This window comes from Larus michahellis, chromosome 1, assembly GCF_964199755.1.
Source record: "Larus michahellis chromosome 1, bLarMic1.1, whole genome shotgun sequence".
NCBI lineage: Eukaryota > Metazoa > Chordata > Aves > Charadriiformes > Laridae > Larus > Larus michahellis.
In genome coordinates, this window is record NC_133896.1 from 223,949,434 (window position 1) to 223,970,184 (window position 20,751).

Consider the following 20,751-nt stretch of genomic DNA (forward strand, 5'->3'; position numbering starts at 1 on the left):
CCTAGGAGGTTTACCTCGCGAACAGCAGAAACAGCTGAGATGCACAAAGGGATACAAAAATCTGTTTTTCATGGCTCCTCTTAATGCTTTTCATGGGCCTCCGGGGAATAAAGAAGAGGTGACACATATCCAGTGTGAGCAAGTGAGCAAGGGGAACAAACTAACATCTATCCACGACTTCACTTCACATCCAGACCCTTGGGAATGTGATCTATCCCAGTCATACCGGATAACTGAAAAGAGGCAAAAACTACAGAGTTTACTTCTTTGACTCATGTCTCGTAGTCTTACAGCAGTTTTGTCTACCTGCTTTTAAAGATCATTTAGGAGACTGAGTCCCATTTCAAACCCATTTTTAATATTTCAGATACTGCTGGAAAGTCAGTTGACTGATTTTAAAATGGGCTTTTAGGCATCTTCAAAAATTTGACCTCCAAATCTTTCCTACACTGATGAAAGTCTCAAAAAGGTCATCCATCGATAGCCTAAAATTTATTGGCGGTAATATCTCTAATAAAATCCACATACCCCCTATTCTACTTATGCAATACCCACCTCCAGTAATAGATTCACCTTTAGAAACTATTATGAAGTACAACTTGTCAAGGTCCATTCTGCATACGAGTGACTCACTGACCACCCCATTTGAGGTAACCGGCGAATAAGCAAAGCGTGGTGGGGCCAGCACTGCATTCAGCAGCTCATTGATCAGGTATTTGCTCACAGCCAGCCTGACTGACATCAGCTTCGGCCAGAGTCCACACAAAAGCTCCAACATATATATTTTTACACACACACTCATACTGGTACCATTATGCAACTAAGCTAGGCATACTATTTGCCTGCTAAAAGGGCATAAGCTTCTCCTTTATACCATCAGCCAGAGAATTAAAGGCAGAGGAGACGTCTCTTTTCCCAGACAAAGTCTTCCAACCCTCATCTGATTCTTTCCTTTTGAGGGCTGGATCTTAGCCGTAATTTAAGATCTCAGTGTGATCTTATTTCTATTTCTTTTAGTTTTGTGGTCTGACCCTTGGCATCTTGTCTTGTCAAGACAACATCTTGTCTGGGTGTCTTTGGCCAATATGGTCCTTTCTAGGAAATTTCTTCCAGACCTCTGCTATTGCTGACATCTTGATGCCTCATACGTTAGGCGCCGCCTTCTACAGTGTCTTATCTAAACACAGATAAGCACCTACTTTCTGAGGGATCTGGAGGCAAACAGACTGATCCTTAGCTATGCCCTTTCTTATAAATTCATTTCTTGGCTTTTGGTGTCCCACCTGGAGAGAAAGGGAGAAGACACTGGGCCAGCCACCACCACCATCAGAAAGCACTGGAAGTGCTGTCAGTAGACGTTTTTACATAACCAAAATTCCTCACTGATATTCGTAACTAATCAATCTGCAACTCAAATATGCTTATTCTTATTTCTGTCTTTGTATCCTGAAGTCACTACAGTATTCCACAAACGCTCTCCTGGAGAATCTAAACGCTATCCAATGTCAGGTATGTTAGTACCAGCAGGATGGTAATACTAGAAAACCAAATTGACTTCTTACTTAGGACAGATAAATTGTTTTGCACAATGGGGACAAGAAAAACTTGACTGGACATGTGCATACAATATAAACAGAACTTTAAGTATCTTCTCATTAAATGTAGAGTTGAGTTGATGGTTGGACTCGATGATCCCAAGGGTCTTTTCCAACCTAAATGATTCTATGATTCTATGTTTCCTGTTAATAACACTTTATATGCCATTTCCTTAACCAGGGTTTATTTTCCACTAATGAAATGACACCACTGCTGTGCAGAGTGCAGCAGCAGCTACTTCAAGAGATCTTCTCCATGTTGCACGGTCATTTGACTGAGGAGGTAAAGGAGCATCTCTTATTTAAATAAGCAACAAGGGAAATGTAGAGAGGCAGGTCATTACTCTGAAATGAATCCAGCCCCGGGGACATTTTGAGAGAAGTCCACCAATGTTATAGGTCTCAGATACATATCTCAACAGAGATCTAATTTCAGGATACCAGTGTAGGGCAAAAAGAAAAAAAAAACAAACCAAAAGTCCACTGTCATTCCTGGCATACCTCTTATACATGTGCTACCCTAATCAGATCCTGCCTAGCTGCTGAAATCTGGAGAACCGCTCCTAAATATGTGACGGGCATAATACAGGCCTGAAGAAAATTCCTTGCATTTTGCACAAGCAGCACCAACAAGCCAACATTTTGGGGGAAAAAAACCACAAGCAAACAAGACCAAAAAAATACTAGCAAAGGAGTTTTTTCCAGAAATTACCACAGTGGATGCGATAATAGTCATATACCGTAGGGGTGCCACTGAGCAGAACTGCACTTACGCCTACTTGAGGACTATCTGGAGCACGGATGTATGTCTGATCTCAGAAGGAACTAAGCGATTCCTGGGAAGTCTGAGTTCCACTGAATACCACTGACATGATCAGGAATTTGTTCAACACGCAACACCAGATACAGTCACCGCAAACCAGTCAAGTATGGTGCATAATTCCATGCCAGAAATCCGAGAAGCAACCTTCAATTAAATATGTATTTTGGTCAGATTGCTCCAGTTTGTGTCCCATTAGCCCCATCTGGCTTGCGAAATATTTCTATCTGCCCACTGTGTCTTCCTCTGAGGGAGTAAGGAGCAGTTGTTTGGACAGCAAATGCAGTCAGAGGAGCCAAGGGCCTCCTGCTGTGCCTGCATGTGGCCCAGCACAGAACAGCCAGAAGTCACCGCTTCCAAGTGTGAGAAATGGGGGAAAAGCTGGAGAAATACTGCTACTGCATTAACCCACTCCGCAAGACTGCCTGAAAAGACTGATTCCAAGGATAACGTGACCTCCCTGGAAGATTTTGTTGGATGTCATAAACATGCACTATTTAATCCCATTTTACTATGGGGATAATTTATAACTAAAAGAAAAGTGTCTCTGATGCCCTGATGGAGGTGGTCAGTTAGGAACTGATCCTTCTTTTATTCAAGTCAGTGGCATTAAAAAAAACCCTCACGATGCTGCATAAAACAGCGCAGCGATTCAGCCATGGACTTTTGCAGAGATTATACAACTTTCGCTTCCTGTCAACGTGTTCCTCCCTTCATTTGGTGGTACTGAAAAGTTTTGCATAAACGCAGTTCATTATTGCAAATGAAATCTCACAGCATTCAATAAAAAGACAGACAAGCCAAGGGGGGTAAGAGGACTTTCCGCTTCTTGAGTTGTGCCCCACATATACCACACTACCATGCTATGGTCTCCTATCCCCCCGGCTTTAATTTAATTAACATGAAGGAAGGGAATGGAATTTTACTAAAAGTTTAGAAATTCCCCCTTCAGGCAAACTGATTCAAATAACGCGTTGTTCTTTTCACATGTATTCATTTCCAGCCTTAGGAGTGCTCTCAGTTATTCTGGCACAATGTCTCAGCTCACAAACAGAATATATCACAAAAAAATAGCGGAGCACATTATTAAAAAGCATCTTACAGATAGCTGGTGAACACATTTTCTATTTAAAGCACGCTTACATTCTACAGTACAGGGCTACGGAAATGTCCCCCCAGGACAGCTCGTTCCAGCGCTGGGCAATGCACCTGCACTAACGTGGGGCTGTCCCCAAACCAAGGGGCACTGTCCCAGGGACACGGGCAGCCGCACCGCTTTCGAGACCCACGTAGTCATCTTCCACAAGGAACTGCCTGGTGATGCCTGAGGGCATCTGCTCACACCTCCCTCAGACTTGGACCTCAGCGCCATGCTTTACTTCAGGGTGTATGTGCCCTTAGAAAAATTTAATACTTTTACTGTACTTCACTACCCAACTGTAAATGCTGATATTACATTTTTTTCCAGGCTCTTTGGGAGCTACTGTGAGACATTATCTGGGATATTAGTGGAGTAACAGATGGATACGGGAGTTAATTCAAGAGCTTGTAGGAAATTTTAATTAAAAAAGTATCAGCATTTGCAAGTTGAACAAAATGCTTGGATACCAAGTACTGCAAAGAGCACAGAAAGTGAAGTCATGGTCTGACTGAAGTTTGTGGCAAAACTCTTACCAATGTCAACAGAGTTGGGATTTCACCCGGCAGTGTGAGATTTTATGCCCTTGGAGCAGTATTCAGTTTGTTACTGAGACCCAGGTGTGTGAGTGCACCGGGTCCCCGGCACAGGCAAAAGAGACGCAGTCGATACACTAAATGGAGCCTGGAGAGAGATTCAGGATGCGATGAACTGCCCTCTGTGTTCACTGACTGTACTGACTCAGTTCAAGACAGAGACTGGTGTCCCTCAGGAACGGCAGAACTGAGGTGGCACTAGACGCCTAGCCTGAGGCGCCCGATTGCAGACCTTGATATCCACTGAGATAATCAGAGCTTTGATACCTAGCTCACACACAGACTCCTACCTTTAGATGTCTTCGGCTGGAGCCGAATCTCTGCCCTGATGAAAAGCCCGTGTCATTGACTTCAATAGGTTTTGGATAACTTTCTCCAAAATTACAATAAAACCAACACAACAACCCTTCTCCCACGCTCATTCTTCTCTTTAACTTACCCTGCCAAAACCACAGCTCGGTACTGCCACGATGGATACAGCCCGAGAACTCCACGGAACCAGCTGTCTGATGGCTGAAACAGTCTCCTGACGCTTTTCTGCTGCTGTAACTCTTACGCACCAGAGAGATGCCATCACCTCCCTCTGATAACCCACAGTACCAGCCTCCACCCCCACACGATAAATATTCAAACAAGTGCCTTCATGTTCCTCCCACACTGCCCTTCATGCCTGGGAGGAAATCTCTGTAAACATCTGCAGAGCTATTTCATTATCTCCCTTCGAATTCCTGCTTAAGACTCCTCTTTCCTCTAATATCTAAAAAAACCAATAAACCAGAAGCTGACAGTAGTGAGGCTGACAATGTGCTCGCCGCAGCTCAGTCATGTTCTGGCCCAGTGCTGTCTCACTGTTTCCCTGAATTTTGTTGTCTGATTGTATCCATCTGTTGTCTCCTGTTCTCCTAGTTTAAGTCGGTTTGGTCAGGACAGTCTCTCTGCTGCGTGGTTGCATGTACCAGGATGGCCTCCTGATGCATGACTGGTCCTTCAGGCACCAGGATAATACAGAGAAACGAAGAATTACTGGAAACCATCCAAATCTGAAACTTAGAAGCAATCCTTCATGCGGTAGGCTTGCAGAAAGCAAAACTGACTACAGAAGTGTTCCAGACCACTTTGGAGTCCAAGGCTGAATTCACAGTTTTCAGTAAAGACCTAGTTACAACAAATTACACAGTTTTATTTTTCAAAGAAGCTGCACTTACTACTATCGATGATTTTTCAAATATTTTCTGCAACAAAAATCAAGACAGTCACTTCATCTTTTGAAGTCAATGTATGACACTTCATGTCATTATTTAAACCTCAATTACTAGGTGTACGCTCTGACGTTATTTTTCCAGAAGGCTTGTGATTATTGACAGCATTTCAGTACCAACAGCCTTTTCCAGACGAAGAACCACCACTGAACAAAGCACATCACCCTTGGTCTGTATGGATTTCCGAAACTACAGTGGCTTGCAAGGTTTAAAAGTGTAACACAATGTGACATCTGGCATGTGAGATCAGAGATTCCCATGTGTTCTCCTGACATTGTGAAGGATGATGTTTTCATTAAAGAAAACAGCATCTCCTTAGACGAGAAAGCCTGCAAAACCCAGTGGGTCCAATTAACTTTATATACCATTTTGCGCGAGACTGCAGTGTTATGATTCTAATTCAGATTTCATTAGGTATCCTCTCCTTTTTTTAACAGCTTGAGTTTAACTTCTGATTGATTATTCATATTTTTTCCTTTCAACTTCAAACGTATTCTTTCGGTATGTACTAGAGCTTGTAGAAGTTTCCTTCTCTCTTCCACAGAAGCTGTTTGCTTTATGAGTTGGTGGAATATCCAATTATAACAACGTGGATGGCTCAAAACCCTATAGAATCAATTAGCAACAGCTTTTCTTCTCACAGGAACATGCCAAATTATCATTATTTTTAAAATTGTAGAAAAGCCATCGGTTTTAGTACATCTCAGTTCCACTTATTTCTCCCTGGCTGAGCAAAACAAAACAAAATCACCCGTTCTTCAGCTTACTGTACTCTCAAAGGCCCAGAGATGACTGAGGAAGAATTTCCATTTCTACAACATCCTTATCAAGAGAAAATATCCTGAAGGCATGATGACAAGGGCAAGAGAGTGGAAAAGCAGAGCAGGCACGTGCGTTTTCACGGATAAGGCTCGTTCTGTAAACCCTGAACTGAGATCCATGGTTTTCCATGAGACATAGTGCCAGTTCAAGGAGAAGAAGATCCCACTGGAGTACGCCAGAGCACTAAAGCAGCGAACGTTGTACCATAACCTATGGTGAGCTGGCCTTGTTACAGAGGAGTGAAGAGGATGGTGAAGGAGGAGAAAAGAACCTCATAACTATGAAGGAAAATTTCAAAAAGGCATAGAAATAGAACATGCACTGAAGGCCACAGAAAAGAGACTTGCACAACTGATGGACACCCTTGTAAGCATGGCTCTTCCTTGTTCAGGACTCCTAGGGCAATCTGAAGGTAATTTCTCAGATCAAGTTCATTTTCCTCAGAATTGAATAAAACTGTCTAAATATTGCCCAAATTACTTATGGGGAGCCCATATTTCTTATTACTCATTGCTGACTATCATAAGAGAAAAGCAACAGTTTAGACCATTCACTTCATTAAAAAGGTCTGTAAAACCGCTACGAGAACTATAATCAAGTATAATTATGTATTCAGACAACTTTGTTCTCTGAAAGTACATGTACTTTCTGTACCAAATTCTTGGGTCAATATTCTTAATTAATGTTGCATTAATTCTTTTCCATGGCGGCCTTTCTACTGTCATTTTTATAAAATGTTTCCAAAATGTATTCCTGTGATTAAGGATCACATATAATTTATTTTATTATAACAAGAAATCCAATTTGCCGCTTATTTCCTTACCAATTACAGTATCTATTTTGTGAAGTGCCTTGCCTCTCTGTAAACTTGTCTCCCGCCAATTTTGCCACAGCTAATAAAGTAAAAGAAGAGTATTTGTAATGACCGCACTGCCTGTTGTAACTTGCCTCTTGAAAATTTAGTTTGTTACACCATTCAGTGATAAGATGCTGCAGATCAGCGACCACAAGTGGGTTGAGCGTGTTGACCATGTTTCTCCACAACTCATTCGCTGGCACAGTAGTCATCTGTCCACCTCACTGCAAACAGTATTTCTGCTTTAGAGTAATCCACTTCCGTATTTGACCTGTTCTCTCTTCCAGTACTTACAGGAAGCTTTTTCTTGCCTATGCTGTTCCCTTTGGTGGTCGTCTCAGAGCTGCCATCTGGCAGACAGCATGGGTCCTTCTCACAAACAGTGCTGATATTAGCACCGAGCCCTCTTCCTCACTTGGTAAACTATATTCACTAAGACAGGATATCCCTCCTCTCCGTGTCACTGGAAATACCTGCAGCAGCCATACCTCAGGGTACCACTGGGGTACCTGAAGCAACTGAAGTACAGTGATGCAACCGAATTGCAGATTGCGGATGTCGATTCAAATTTTCCACCCCTCCAGTTATTACATATTAACCAGCACCGGAGGTCTAATGCAATTCCCTCAGCCAGCGTGTAGATATTTTCAAGTTAAGTAAAAAAAAAGTCTACGTGGGAGTTTAGGACTTGGGAAAGCCTGACGGGTAGTACATATATGAGGTATACCGGTTGTTCCCCTGGAAGCCACTTTGCACTTACAAATATATTCGGCGGCATAGTAGGCTTTCCTGGTCAAGCTCCAATAATACACCTTAAGGCTGGAGAAAGAAAAGTTGGCACCTGCTGACAAATCCCAAGGATGACAAGTGCAGAAATCAAAATCCTAGCTATGTATCTGCAGAAACAAGAGAGGAGGAGAGAAGCAGCTGACTAGAGCACTGGAAGACGTAGCTGGCAGCAGATCAATCTGAAGACAAGGCCAGGCACAGCATGATGCCCTCCAAAGGCAGCCCGCTCGGGATTTTTGGACTAGATTAAGTAGGGATGAAGAATTCAAAATGAAGAGAATAAGAAGAAAAAACAAAGACAGAAAAATCACAACAATTTCTGCAGTTGGAATGAAGTAGTCAATCCTGCAGTAAAATGGGATCCTCCATATACAGTAAACCTAAGCACAAATATGATACCTAAAATATAACAAACTCTCAAGAAAAAATTGCTATGTCTGGATCCCACTGCTGGATTCTTTTCTGTCTTAGGGTGGACATTGGGTAAGCAAAGTGATTTGGTCCAGTCACAAGCCCATCTTTTCTCTAGAGAATTCTCGTTGTAAGGAAATGTCTCTCACAGCTACGCTTCCTTTAAGGAAAGATGCTTTCCGTGACCCTCACATCCTACACAGGCTGGTGAATGTGCCTATATGTGCCCTTTTATTTGCTTTTATTTCCCTTTTATTTATTATTTCACATTATTTGCTTCATGAAGTAAATAATTACTGGTTTGGGGGGTTGTAAAATATCTTTGCTTGAACTTAGCTGCCAGGAAGCCTAGAAAGAAATTCTCTAAAAATCGCTCAGACAGTTGAGGAGTGATGTCTGCGAGACAATGAGGAGGCAACTACAAATGGCTTCCAGCTGTTCTGCGATGGTCAGACAAGCTCATTTCCTTAGGCAGACAGCCTCTTATCTGGAAAGTGATATGGAAAACTGGCAAGGCCAAAATGGAAAGAACACCTGCTGAACACTATAGTAAACCATACACAGTTGCAGTAAAACGGCAGATTAAGGATGAGATCATCCAGCTTGGAGAAGGAATTTCTGAAGTCAACGTAAGTCTATAGATGAGTCCGCACATAGACTCGCAGGCAGAAGCTTATCAAGCTACCAGAGAATATACAGCATTACATCATAGATGAGCTCAATCCAGCCCTGACCATCTTGACCTCTTCATTGATTTTCTCTGAATATGCTCCAACTTCTTATTTCAAGTTCTGTTTTTTGGAGTGAACGGCCTATTACTGTCTGTAGTACTTGAATTTCAGTCCTGCCAAGGCTCTATATAATGGCATCATTATTCATAGGTGGTAGTGTCATCATTAGTACCTTTTTAGACGTACAAATATGCCTCTGTACAGCCCTTTGGCCTCTTGGGTTATTCAAAATTAAGAATTTTTCATGCCTTGAATTTTTAAATTCCTTCAAGCTCTTACCTTTCTTGTGTTGTAAGAGTAACAATGATAACAGAAAGTCTTATTTTTAGCATTTCTATGAGTTTTAAGAACCTGGGAGAAAACAGGTGACCCTGAACGAGACAGTTAAGAAGTGACTTGGTGAGACACAGAGGGAGAGGACTAGTGTTTAAGTAATTCAAATATATAACTCCTCTGCTAACCCTTCCCACCGTTACTTTTCATAAATACCCTGAGGGTTACAACCCACTGGGTGTGAAACACTGCTGGAGGGCAAGGTGATTATAAGGCACTGAAGAGGATAGAGGCTGGACATCACAGCAGAATACATCTAGACAGAGTCAGGGTCTAAGCCGAAGGGGGTCTTCCTGTAGGTCCAATACCGGTTCCTGTTGACCAGGCCCCTGAAGTTGCTCTGTGTATACACAAACTACACTGTGTGTGACTGGTCTGGTCATTCCGGAACAGGTTGCCCAGAAAAGGTGTGGAGGCCTCAACCCTGGAGGTGTTCAAGGCCAGCCTGGACGGGGCTTTGAGGAACCTGGTGAAATGGGAGGTGTCCCAGCCCACGGCAGGGGGATTGGAACTAGATGGTCTTTAAGATCCCTTCCAACCCAAACTATTCTATGAGTCTATGAAATCTTGAGTCATGAGACTTCTTGCGTAAAATCAGTGTCCTGCAGCCCCACACTCGTCAAGCCGATCCCCGTCATGTTCGTTGGCATTGTGAAATGCAGATGACAGGACTGTGCCCTCAAATGCCATTTTTCATCGGTCAGCGAGGAAGAGAAGCCCTGCCTTTTAATCCCATCTCCCTCACACTGATCCGCTGTCATTTCCAGAATGCCATTTACATTCTCAGCTACGCTAACCCTTTTGGTGAAACCAGGTAGCAACACTTTCTCAGACCCCTCCACACTACCGGGAATGCTTAATTTAACAGGTTTAATACTCTGACGCACACAGACAAATGGCTGTTATAAAGTGCTAAGTATGGTCCTAACATTTCCCCCCCAGCGCCATGTCATTGTTCCTTCTTTAATAATGATAATTTCTCTTGTTGAACTGTCTGACATTTCTGCTATTCCAACTCATCTTCCTTTTCTTCCACCCACCTCCTGAAATTTGCCAGATCATTCAGAAATTTCAATCCATCTGCTCTGAAATATCCTACCCTCCCTAGCCCAGTATCATCCGAGGATTTAATTAACTTGGTGTTTACATCTCCCTCCTTGTCATTCATTACTTGATATATTGAAAAGAACAAGTCCCAAGATGAATTGCTGCATATTTGATACCTCACCCCTTTTCAAACTGTCTGCGTAAGAACTATTTGCTGCTTGCCACCTGTCAGCACCGACTGTTTCATTTTTTCTTTTTAATACGCTGTGCTGTATTCTTATTTAGACAATACTTTGCTAAATTATGTGTGGGAAAAAAACAACTGATTCCAGGACAAATCAAATGTCAAAAAAGCCACTGAATTCCACGATACCAGGATTTAGTTCTGCAGGACTGAAAAGTATATTGTCAAGCAGATACCCACTATACAAGTGTGTGTGTGTGTATATATATATATATATGTACACATACACACATATATATACACCGAGTCTCCTTTTCACTACTTGCCCCGCTGTGGTACCTATATTTGTAAGTAAACACACCAGGACACAGGCAGTACATGATGGATGAAATCCCAGTTCTCTACGTTTTGTGTATCTACCAAATCTCAACTTCTGAAGAGCTCGCTCTGTATCCCTCAGCTGCGACCAGCGGTTTAGGTGTTCCACATACTGTTTACTTGCTTTCTTCTTTAGGGTTCCCTTAACACCTGTAACTTAAACACATTGTAAATTGGACTGACAGGTGAATGCTTTCTGGTTGTTCCTTTCCGAGATTCTGAAAACTGCAGTCATGTTTTCCCTAGTGGTTGCATTCATCAACCATTTGCTAAAGCACCACCTGCTACATCTACTGCGGAAGTGGTCCCTAATCAAAAGGTACTTTCCCCCTTGGAGCAGGGACTTTATAAAAGAGCAGAAAGAGGGAGGATGAATACGGCAGCTCAGGTGCTGTGGTAGGACCCATGCCGCGTTCCGCCACACCTGCCTTAGGAGAACTTGGGCCAGTCAGTTCGACACCGTGTGAGAGCTTCTACCTGTTACACAGGAATATATATTTCTCAAACAGAGAAGAGCATTGCAACAATGACTTCATCAAAGGGCTGTGAGGCCCATAGATACATCTATAATGGTGGTCATAAATCCCATCAATATATGGATCACAGTCCTTAATGAGCAAATAAAAGGAAAGGAAGGATAACATCACACAAAGGAGTGTTTCTAGAGATTCATTGCTTTACGGTTTCATCTGTCTAACCGACGGCTTTTATCTGCAGAACCAACATACGCAGTTTGAAAAAGGGTATGCGATAGCTTCACATCTCATTGGAGAAGCCTTGCCAAGACAAACAAGTGAAAGAGCGTAAAGACGACTGTGGATAAAGGCACCAGCCCTGTTATTTCCTTGTTAATTCTATTCCATCAGTGTGGTTAACCTTACATGACAGTGTTCAAATACTTAAGTGCACAGGGGTTTTTTACCACCAGTGACCCAATGATAATAAAACCATACATGATTCAGAAGCACTTTTGATATATTATTTCTGTGAATAAGTTTCATGGTGCAACGTCCCTTGAACTTTCACCCTCCAAGGGACTGTCAAGTGTAGAGAAACACAGACCCCAAGACTCAGCAAAATCAAGACACCCCCTTTTTTTTTTTAATAGATGCTAAATATTTCACTCATGAATCTTCTCCTTGGACATCATAAGAAGGGCGGAACAGGGGAACGAGCCAAATTTAATTGGTTCTTAATTGCCAAAACATTTCCACACGGTGCAGATGCTATTCACTGGTGCCAGAATCTGAGTGCAGGGCGATGTAAGTAACAAAGAAGTTAATCCAGTGAGGGGGGGTGATCTGACCCTGTATAGCTGGCATAGCCAATGCAGAGATAAACAGATTTCTTAAACTCCAGTGATGCTCTTTAGAGTTGCTTGCAGTCAACCTGCCCTATTTTGCTATCAAATGACTTGAGAGAGCCAGCTCACATTTTGATAACCGCCGTTTGCACCAATCCCCTAAAGCAGATTCCTTAATTGTAGCGCAAATCTGCACCAAGAAAAAGAAAAGTTAACCATCAACCGCTACAGAGCTAGTTACGGCCTTCCAACAACGTGAAGGCAAAACACACATAGACAGACACACAAAAACGCATTCAAACAGCAAAGCGCTGCTGCAGATGGGGCACTGAGAGCTGGAGAAGTTCCCATCGGAGAAGAGCTGCTTGTGCCCACTGTGAAAGAGGGAAGCGGGGGCCGAGCCCCAGGGGACAGCCCTTCTGCTGCACTCACAGCTTGGAATTAGATGCTCACGCGCGTGCTAATGGCACCATGGGTGAAAGAAGCCTTGGAGATGCCAAACTCACAGCCTGTTTTCTCCTGGGGACACAGCGATCCGCAAATACATTAGGAAGACATTCCTAAACCCTCCTCCCAAACACAAGACAGCAGGAGCTGAAGTCGTCTGTCAATACCAGCATCACGTACCTGTCGCAGAAGAGCAGAGCCCAGAGGGTCTCAGTACAGTCAGAGCCCTGCGCAGCTCATTTTACTTTGCTGTGCTGATCCCATAAGGTAAACCTGTTCTTTTGAATTAAGGTATTTTTCTCTACATAATGTGTGGCTGTGCACAAACCAAAAAGCTACATCTGTCTTTTCTTCCTCCCTGCTCGCCTTCCCTCCCTCTCTCCCTCCCTGCGTCCTCACACAATATTCGGCATCACTGCTCCCTTCCACGCCATTCAGAAACCAAACCTACATTAGACCTTTTTTCTTGAGTTCACCAGCAAGTTTGACATATGTGAGCTGAAGCAAAATTTCATGTCCTCTCCCTGAAACAAAACAGGGCTGACAGGAAGGCTGGCGTGTAATGACTGTCCTTCACACACAGCTTGCTCTTCCTGGAGGGAAAGCAGCAAAGCGTTTCACTGGGGCATAACTGAAATATGTAACCTACGACTTCTACACTCTGCAGGTCGGCTGTGATCCTTCAGGACAGCAGCCCCTACCCTTCCCACTCAGAAACACCGGCACTGTATCGCCCTAACTAATGGATTTTGGTACGTTCTAGACTTTCCTGCAGCTTATACTCAATAATTACGGGAAGCCTGAGGTCGGATCACAACTCTGCCAGATTTTGTCTTATACCAGCTTTAACAAAGTGCCAGTTTCCCAGATTTGAGCAAAGTGAGTGGGATCCCTCCAACACGCTTCAAACTCTCACTGATGGAGCCACGAGCTGAAATCCTAGAACTGCTTCCCTTGAAAACTGCCGTGCCAGAAGATACTCTTGGTATATTATTAAGATCACAGAGTTTCATCTTCACAGTGCCCAGAACGTCAGGTTTCTGACTCCTTCACAAGGTAATATTACATCCCACGTGATTTGCCTCATCCGAGTTCAAAACACATCTGGGGATGAAGCACAAGAAAATGTGTGGCCCAGTTCTGCCACCACTTCTTTGGCTTTGCTCTGGTAATAAAGATACCACGTGATGGAGAAATTGTCACTGAACACCTCCATTGCACTATCTTCCCTATAACAAGTATGGCACAAAAACCAAATTACAAATAGCTTTCAAAGCCTTTTCAGAGGGGCTGCAAATACCTTTATTTCAGAGAAAACACTGGAAATAAATGCCTGCATTGCAAATACTGTTTAGGAAGCTCCAGCTATTCATGAAAAAAAGACAATTTAATCTATTTTAAAACCTTCAGAATTGGTTTAGCAGATGGAGATCAATATAATAAAGAAATTCAATCTTTTATGGTGATTTGTTTAGAAGAGAAATTAATTATACCTTAAACATTCCTACATATAGAAATCAACAACAGTAATGTACCTAAAAAACTATTTTATGCCTTAAAGACATGGTATACGGTGAAGGGAAATACAAAGCCATAATATCCTGAGGCAACGCCACGACACACCATGCAGAGGGAAGCAAGGCCCCAGTCCTCAGAAGTGCTGAGGCATTTGCCTTTCATTGGGCACTTTTGAGTACTTTTTGAAAGCGGAGAGCATACAGAGAACTCTCACGCTGACCACTGCACAGGCTGCACCATCCGTCGCCTTTTCCACACTGGCCACACGGATTTTGGGTGGGAGGACTGATCCTGCTCCCATGTGGTTTTGTGGAGCGTGCAGCAGTTTTGCCTTCCTCCCAGAGGAATGAGGAAAATGCCTTGCAGAGTTTGGTTCTAAATGAGTTTCAACCATACGCAAACTTAATTTAAGCCTCATATCGCACAGATACCTTGACAGCAATGGATAATTAACTCATAAAGCACAGTGTTACATGAAAGCTACTAGGCTCTAAAGCAAATTATTCTAGTATCTTTTCTTTCTGGTTGGTTCCTACAACACAGCTTCTGTCATTGCTTTGGGGGGAGGAAAAATGTCAGTACATTCACGATACCAAGGAAAAGCATTGCTAGTCTCCTCACTCAACAAATTTTAATGCCTCACTTTCGGTGCAGATGCTTAGACTGGTAATTTTCTAAGAAATCTGTAACCCACAAAATTCTTCTATTAAAAAACAATAACGAGGAACTCTGAATATTGCCCAATTTATCTTCACCATCGAGCAACTCAGTACATATCCTCTATTCAAGCAGCTTTTGTGTTAGGACTTATCTACTTTAGTCTCGAATTCTGCTCATGAACTGCCTCAGCGAGCTGATTAGGCAACACTCCGAAAAGACTTGGCAGCTCATATTGTGGGCCTTTGCTGTTCTGCAGCTGCTAACAATGTTTTCCAGCTGCTAGCTGTCTGGCTGTTCAAAAGCACTGGTGATTCTTACAAACCACTTGACGTGGCCGGAGAAGAACTTTCCTTGGGGCTAGGCTTGGGCCACTGGGTACAATCCACCAGCAGCCAACTCCTGTCCCCACAACTGATGATAACTAACAGCTGGAATAATGTGTTATAGACTGAGATGGATCTTCTACCGCTGCCAGTTTTTAAGACTCGATAGTTACTTCTGAGTTGCATTCTAGCCTAGATGCTGAGACATCTTCCTCCATGAAACGTGGTCTTCATGTATGTGTTTACTTGGGGGTGCTCAGTTCAGGGTGGTCCAGTTGGCATCCCACAGCACGGATCTCCTATCCGTTTCTCAGAAGAGACAGGGGACATCTGTTAGATCAACGTGGGCCTCTTTCTGCCTCTGATTATCACCAAGAGCTGAAAGCCCAACTTGCTGCAGCAAACGAAACGTGAAGTGTCTCCTTCACATACACTAAAGAGCCTGGCACTCAGAATTGAACGACTCCTCCAGTGCCACACACCAAAAGATTGCTAACACTGAAGTCCAGGCTCACACCCTGACGAGAGCAAGCCACCCTTGCCCATTTTATGCAAAACTAGAACATCAGAACTGTCTCCTTCGGCTTGAAGGTCGTGCTCCCCTCTCACAGTGCAGACACACTTGCTCTGCTACCCCAGGGGCAGCAGCAGCGTATGCTGTTTTCTGAGGGGTTAAATGGCATGAAGAGGGACTGGTGGTACAGCTCAGACGTTTATCTAACAGTTTTCCTCCTTCTTCAAACCTTTTTTGGGAAAGGGCCAGAATAGCAATGAGTGTTGCTAGATTTCTGCCCTCCTCAGAGACCAGTAAATACAGTTTTTGCCTATGTCTTACATGAAATATAAAGGAAGACGTGGTAGGCAACTCCTTTTTCTCTCCCGGTTTCTTTCAGATGTTTAGGGGCATAATATCGTCAATTTTCCCCTTTATTATAGCTGGAATCTTTCTTTGATCTTTTTCACCAAGATTCAATAAGAAAACACCAACAAAAGATGCTGCCTCCTTTAACAGGTTCTGTGAAAGGCAGCAGCCTCCGGGGTCCCCCACGGAAAGCACGGGCCCAGAGATTAAATTGCTAATGTGCAGGTAGGCGTGTATGAGTGAAGGGACGATGCTCTTCCCTTTCATCCAGAGTCGAGGAGGAAGTCGCTACTGTCAACAGCCACATCTCTTTAGCACTCTTTCTTTTTCAAAAGCCTGGTGCTCGGATTTCTGTAACTATGGTAATTGTGAAACTATTTTTTAAACTAAAATAAGCCATTATTTTTAAAACTGTGTTAAAACTGGGTATAAGGCCAGAAGGGGTCATTGTAACTCTCTCTTGTATAATGAATCAAAGAACTTCACTCATAATTTCTGCATCAAACTACTATAATTTCTGTTTGAGCTGTTTAAAAAAACATCCTTCAAGACATCTGGTGGCAGGTAATTCCCCGCAGTCTCACACTGCTGCTCAGCAGTAGGCAGGTATATACCAATTAAATCAACAGGCTTTATCGAGAACCATGCTTACGCTCCCAAACAGCAGAATGAAAAGCAGCTGCAATGTTTTGTCTTATACCATTCACTTTGAACAAAGCGATGATTTCATCTCCCAAATATTTTGAAAGGTTTAGGCATCTTTTAGTTTCAGTCAGCCCTCTCCCCTTCTCAATTGGGAGTATGGCAATGTTTTGCATAAAACAGTTGATGACTGCTGATAAGCCACAACTATGCTGTGATAACCAGAGCTACGTTACACTTGGACTCTAGAGCGCTTGGTACTTAAAAGAGAACGTATGTGCACACGGAGCTTCGATTTCGCGTGTATGTTGCTGCACAAATACATGTTTTTCTCCAAAATCTCTCTAAATGTGAAAGAGTTGCACTTGTTGCTTCAAAGTTTCTGAGATTTCAGGTCTGTGCCCCATTGAAGTTGGCAGCACAGCTCCCCTCGGCTCTAAGGGGACCGGCTCACCCAGTGCTGTTGGTGCTTGAACTTGAGGCCTTTGGAAACAGAACAAAAGTGTCTTTATTTTGCACTAGAAGTTACTGGGGCATTGTCGGATGCGCTAAACAAATATAGCCTCTGTCTCAAGGAATTCATAACACACACTTGAGTTTAATGTACAGTCTTAATATTTCAAGATACTGACTTGGACTTGTTCGATATTACGTGACGTGTCCACATGAGTCTTTGGAGGACCTGAGCCCAACCATGTAGCACACAGTATGAATTACTGTCCTCTTTCTTCCCATTTTCATTATGTTTTCAACAAAATCTAAATCTAAGACTTGCATTTTTAGTGACGATTACTCGTATAACATGATCATTGTTTTTACAAACAGCTACCAGCCTTTACTCCATTGCCACTGTTGTTCTTACCATTTGGTAAAAATTCCAAATGACAGGAAAATGCCTTTTATTTATAGTGGAAGTCTTAGTGTCATGGATTTCAGCTCTGCACTGGTCTCCAAATTCTACAGGATAACCTGATATCACTGCAAGTCACTTTAAAAAAAAAAAAAAAAGAAAGAAAAAAGAATGAAAAATAAGAGACAAAATCCCAAACCACTAAAAACCCTGTAAATATTCTTCTCTATAAACAGCTTGAGTTTCTTTTAAATGTTATTACAAATTCCTTAAGCAGGCATCTCTTTTTTTATCAGGTAATCAAAATTCTCTGAGATCCAGGTTTTCTGGGGGCTCAGTGCTGCTGGTGCGACAGTTAGCTTCTAGCCTGCATTTTGAAATAAATCTTGGAGCATTTCAAACCCAGCAATTTTCATGCTTAATGTACAATGCTACACAAAGCATTTAAAGTGCTTGTGTGGGCACTTTTGAAAGGCTCCTTCATTTGGCACTTTCCCATCTGATTTCAGCAATATGGGCCGGCCACGTGTTTTTGCAGTGGAAAACAGGATAGATGCTACTTTAGATGAGAGCGCCAACTGCACACAACTGAAAGGACCACGGAAGACCTGATTTCTAATTTCTATTTCTGGCCTTGTCCCCAGGAGAGTTGTTCCTGGGTGACACTGGTAACTCGCATCAGAGTCCCGTGCCCCGGTTTCTTCTCCGTAACTGGAGAACACCTTTGTAAAGCACTTCACGGAAAGCCTTTTATAGAAAATCACTCCACCTCTTTTTAAAACTAAGAATTTCCTTGCCTTTACAACAAAGACTGAGTGACAAAGGCATAGGTCGCGATTTTTCCCCCTGTTGAACACCAGGGCAGATGTTGCTTTTGTTTCTAACGTAAACTGAATTGGGTTTCTCGGCCGTGGTCCTGCTAGCTGCTCTCCTGCGTGCTGGGATTCAGGGGAATTTCAGCAGCTGCACTGTCTGAGCATCGTCACTGCAGAAGCTCCAGCTCACTGCTTTCTCTACTCAGACACCAATCATTTTCCACTAAAAAGAAAAACGCTCTCAAGACAGCTACAAATAAGATACAAGTTTTATTCCTGGGGTATTATTTATGAAATATTATCAGTTTCTTGGCGCAGATCTCAAGCTGTAGTGAATTGGCATGGATCCATTACAGATCCATTATCATTACAATGATAGCAATTGGGAACCAGATGGCACCATGGTTTAGGGCACTAACTTTCTGCCGCCTATTTGTCTAGACTGCTCCATGATGAGAATTGAATAACACCATTTGGCTTTGTTTGAGCTGAAACTTTCAGCAGCTTTTCAAAGATGACCTTCAAAAATACGTATTTGAAGATACGTATATCCATAAAAATCAAAATCCTGTATTTTCTGGTTCTTTGTGACATGAAAATGACCAGTACTTCTGTGCATAAACAAGTCGTCTACCTTAATTTATTAAGAATATGTGCCAAAGAACGGTTTGTAAGTTTATGACTGATGGAAAATGAATGTGTTCTGCATACACTGTTATTTCACCTGTTAGGTTCTAAGTTCAGTTTTTTCCCCTGAAGTTCAACACTTTGTCACTCCATTTAAATAACAAGCTAACTCAGTTTACATTGTCTCCCTATTCGACTACGAAGAAGTGCTGTTATTTCTCTATATGGACGTTATGCAAACAGTTACCAAAATGCTTTCTTAAGTGCTGCCTACGTTTAAAAAAACAAAAAAAAAAAAAAAGAAAAAGAAAATGAAAAAGAAAACTTTGGAAAGGTTTTAAAAGGAAAAAAAAAATTAGAGAGAGACCTTTTAAGTAAGCCTTACCCTGGAAGAAATTTTTATTTATTTAATTTGTAGAAGAGAAGGGTAAGTTTTTAAATCACCTCCAACCTCTTGTCTGGAGGTGTCATTTCCGATGGTACAGGACTTTTGTGTTTAGCAGAAAATGGTACAGTGAGACGGCAGAGACTGGAAACTGAAGTTAAAGAAATTAATGTTATACATACATAAAAGTAATTAACAACTGAAACAAGCTGATGTAAAGGCTTGTGAATTTTCCAGTTTTTAACATCTCAATTTAAAGACTGGATGTCTTTCTAAATTCATGCTCCAGTTGAACCAGAAGCTTGCTGCAGGGATTACTGGGTAATGCTCTATGGCTTATGTTAAGAAGGGACTCAAATTAGCTGGAACATAACAGTTCCTTCTGTTCTTAAAATCTGTGAATCATCCAAGAACTTCTCCACCAAACCCGCAGAAGATAAGAATGAAGACTGAAAATATTTCTGAAGAGGAAAAAAAAGAAGCAAATAATCCCTCCAAAAAACCCACATACGTATTTGAGGATTTCAGCAATATCTTGAAAATATAAAGTACAGCTGAACTCTCAAGACACTTGTACACAGAGAAATCTGCTAAAAAGGTCTAACGCCAGTAGTATTTCTGGTGCATCCCTCTCAAGGGTTGTTTTGTGCACTCAGCTTCTCTCCTGCCTTTTTCACCCACCAACCTAATTTCTCACTCTCGCACTTCTTTTATCGTTTCCCTTATCGTTGCGTTCTTTTGGTTTTTTTTTCTTTTGACATTATCAGGCCCAGTTGCAAGAGACACTTCTCTCTGGTGTTGCAAGGCAACTGCACGTCCTTCCCTTGCACACACAACACGGGCGGTCAGGAGTGGAATGGAGTCAGTAGGAAAAGACCTAAAGACCCTGGCGGGATGGAGCGACCTAGGCCCCACTGCTAGCACCAACCACCCTGCCATGTGCTGGACCCTACAGCCCAATTAATGAGCAAAGTGTCTTCTTCAGGAGCAATCCTCCTTAGTTTGTGTCAGCACTTCAGCAGTTCTTGCATTTTATGAGTGAATCTGTGTGATAACAGTAGGAACGTCATCAGCGAAGTGGGCAACCAAGGAAAGCTTGATACCAACATGAGAAAAGCTCCCGGAGAAATGTGCTAAGAGTGAAACTCAGAAAAGTTTCTATGAGATATAGGAGCCCTCATGCTCACTGTCAAAGTAACGAGTCAGGATAATTGCATTGTTGCATTGCAACAAGCCTAGTTTGTTGACAGGCCATACTGCCTTGGCGTAACTCACCTTGGTGACTTCCTCACTCTTGTGGAGTGAGGGAGAGAAGGAACAAGCTGCGAGTATGTCTGTGATTTGGTTCACATGCAGGGGC

At 42.5% G+C, this 20,751-nt stretch overlaps 1 protein-coding gene across 4 annotated transcripts in view; it reads right to left on the reverse strand.

Moving 5' to 3' along the window:
• The window catches only part of NOX4 (NADPH oxidase 4), a 108,243-nt gene that overhangs the window by 12,924 nt on the left and 74,568 nt on the right, over positions 1-20,751 (reverse strand). The gene's annotated exons all lie outside the window — the stretch shown is intronic.